At 46.9% G+C, this 3,380-nt stretch overlaps 2 non-coding genes across 2 annotated transcripts; one reads left to right on the top strand and one right to left on the bottom strand.

The window, feature by feature from the left end:
• Window positions 1-210: 210 nt before the first annotated feature.
• On the bottom strand, window positions 211-283 carry TRNAT-CGU (transfer RNA threonine (anticodon CGU)). The gene has a single exon. It is a non-coding gene; the product is annotated as a tRNA-Thr (tRNA).
• A 793-nt stretch (window positions 284-1,076) lies between these two features.
• On the top strand, window positions 1,077-1,149 carry TRNAT-CGU (transfer RNA threonine (anticodon CGU)). Its single transcript has one exon. It is a non-coding gene; the product is annotated as a tRNA-Thr (tRNA).
• Window positions 1,150-3,380: the final 2,231 nt, after the last annotated feature.

Below are 3,380 nucleotides of genomic sequence, written 5' to 3' on the forward strand. Positions count from 1 at the left end.
TATATATATATATATATATATATATATATATATATATATATATATATATATAAGGGAAAGAAGTGTATACCTAAGGGCTCGTTTTTCCGTGTTTTTAACACAATAATAATGAGATATAACAGACAGTAATGCCAAGGAATGTAACAGGGGAAGTTATTAACATTAATGGAATGTAAATAAGAAGAAAGAAAAGTGGATGAAAAAATTACCAACTGTAAGCAGGAATCGAACCTACGACCTTCGAATTACGCGTTCGATGCTCTAACCACTGAGCTATTACAGCGGCACTCCCTCCATCCACTTTTTTTTTTTGGGTTTATCTGTGAATTTAGAAGTAGGAGCGACAGTCAGCGCCATCTATAAGCCAAACAACGAGTGTGAAAACACTCTTATGCGCATGTTTGGCGTCACGTAGCACGTGAACTTATTATGAGCGGGCAGCTGATTAATTGTCCCTCTTATACAACCTAAACACACCAAGTCTGCCAGTACGAGACCCTCGTTCAATGAAATAAGGGAAAGAAGTGTATACCTAAGGGCTCGTTTTTCCGTGTTTTTAACACAATAATAATGAGATATAACAGACAGTAATGCCAAGGAATGTACAGGGGAAGTTATTAACATTAATGGAATGTAAATAAGAAGAAAGAAAAGTGGATGAAAAAATTACCAACTGTAAGCTTACAGTTGGTAATTTTTTCATCCACTTTTCTTTCTTCTTATTTACATTTCATTAATGTTAATAACTTCCCCTGTACATTCCTTGGCATTACTGTCTGTTATATCTCATTATTATTGTGTTAAAAACACGGAAAAACGAGCCCTTAGGTATACACTTCTTTCCCTTATTTCATTGAACGAGGGTCTCGTACTGGCAGACTTGGTGTGTTTAGGTTGTATAAGAGGGACAATTAATCAGCTGCCCGCTCATAATAGGTTCACGTGCTACGTGACGCCAAACATGCGCATAAGAGTGTTTTCACACTCGTTGTTTGGCTTATAGATGGCGCTGACTGTCGCTCCTACTTCTAAATTCACAGATAAACCCAAAAAAAAAAGTGGATGGAGGGAGTGCCGCTGTAATAGCTCAGTGGTTAGAGCATCGAACGCGTAATTCGAAGGTCGTAGGTTCGATTCCTGCTTACAGTTGGTAATTTTTTCATCCACTTTTCTTTCTTCTTATTTACATTCCATTAATGTTAATAACTTCCCCTGTACATTCCTTGGCATTACTGTCTGTTATATCTCATATATATATATATATAGATAGATAGATACGTGTATGGAACTGTCGCCCCGACACAGCTGCATTGGCACCTACATGAAGAAGACGACAACGTGGTTGTTGTGGGTTAGACTATCGAGGTTCTCCCGTTGGCCTGCATGACTGTGCGCTCTTTAGGCCGTTCGTTAGCAAGACCAGCTCTCCGTGAATAAAACTTCCCCGTAACAAACTTTGGTGGAAGGTGCGGGGTCTTCACATAACCCGGCTCTGGAACTCCGCAGTGGACGCCAGGTTTGTCCAGCCGTGATGCCTGAAACCGGCAATCAGGCCTCACTATCTGCGCCGGCTTCATCACCTGTGGTTTCCTCCATCTTTTCCACCCTGGCACGTTTTCCGGGACGGACAGCATTGACGTCAAAGAATGGCTCGCATTATTCGAGCGCGTCAGCAAGTGCTACAGGTGGGACGAAACGCTTATGCTGGCAAATATTCTATTCTACATACAGGGTACGGCACGCGCCTGGTATGAGACGCATAAAGAAGAATTAACCAGCTGGGACACATGCAAGCAAAAGCTTCGCGATTGGTTCGGTCCGTCAGTTGCTCGTCAGATGGCAGCCAGGCAGGAACTCGCGTCGCGTGTTCAATCATCGATGGAGTCGTACGTCACGTGCAACCAAGATGTACTGGCACTGTGCCGGAAGACTGACAAAAACATGTCCGAGGCGGACAAGATCAGCAACTTGTTGAAAGGCATTGCTGATGATGCTTTCAACATACTAATGTGCAAGAACAGCACCACTGCCGACTCCATTATATCTGAATGCCAACAATTTGAACAAGCTAAAAGCAGGCGAATAACCCACCACATCACGAGACTGCCAAACACTGCTGCGACTACGTCTTGCGAGGATTCTGCAGCGCCCCGTTCACTTGAGCCTCCTGCCAATATCGCAAGAATTGTTCACCAGGAGCTGGAAGCCATGGCACTCACTTCTTATCAGCCCCCTGTGAGAGACAACTGGGCAACAGTCTCGATTATTCAAGCCGTCGTACGTCAGGAGTTTGCTAACCTGGGCGTCCAGGTTCCCCAGCCCACCACACTTATGCCACAGCCCGAAAACACTCCTGTCCACAACGCTGACAACCACTCCGCTCCACTTGTCGCTGCGGCAGCTTCGACTCCTCGGTTTCCACCATGCTACCGAAATCCATCTGAGTGGCGCACGCACGCTGATCGACCCATCTTCTTTTCTTGCTCTCGAGTTGGGCACATCTCCCGCCTTTGCCGCAACAGGTGGTATTTTCGGCCAAGCTTTCTTAATGTCGACCGCCGTCAGGACCGTAAACACTATTCGCAACGCAGATTTCCGGATGACCATAATCAGGACCCTTAAGCTCGCTGTTCATCTCCACGCTCCGAACCGTCCTACGCTGACGTCGTGTCCCAAAGAAACTGGTCTAGCTGCTCACCGCCACATCAGGGTCGGCCGTCACGCTCCTCTCAACGCCGCCGCTCTCCGTCACCGGCTTATTCTAGCCATTCCCCGGGAAACTGACGAGTGCAGCTCCTGGAGGTGGCGCTGCGTTGACGTCTTGGAGCGAAAACCCTCAACCGCCTACAAATTCAAGACGCAATTTACTTCGGGTGTTTGTTGATTGGCACGTCGTGACTGCTTTAATTGACACTGGTGCCCAAGTATCTGTTATGAGTTCTAGGCTTCAATCTCGCCTGAAAAAGGTTCTCACACTGACTATGTTCTCTACTGTTCGAGTTGCCAGTGGAAGTCGAACATCGGTGCTTGGAATGTGCACCACCCGCGTTACTGTTGCTAGCCACCACACTTCCGTTCTCTTCGCAGTCCTCGATGCTTGCCCACACGACGTCATCCTTGAAATAGACTTCTTTGCCACCCACTCCGCCCTCACCGATTGTTCTACCGGTATCTTACGGCTCGAATTGCCTTTGTGCTCCGACTTAACTCCTCCAAGTCAGACTCGGCGACGATCCGCGGAGTCTCTACGTGTACCGCCCCAGGCTGCTATGTACATTCATTTGTCGCCCTTTCCATCCGTTCCTGACGGAGACTATCTGGTGGCTCCCCTCATTGATTGGACCCTTACGCACCACATCGCACTACCACATACTATAGTG

Source organism: Rhipicephalus microplus, chromosome X (genome assembly GCF_043290135.1).
Source record: "Rhipicephalus microplus isolate Deutch F79 chromosome X, USDA_Rmic, whole genome shotgun sequence".
Classification (NCBI taxonomy): Eukaryota; Metazoa; Arthropoda; class Arachnida; order Ixodida; family Ixodidae; genus Rhipicephalus; species Rhipicephalus microplus.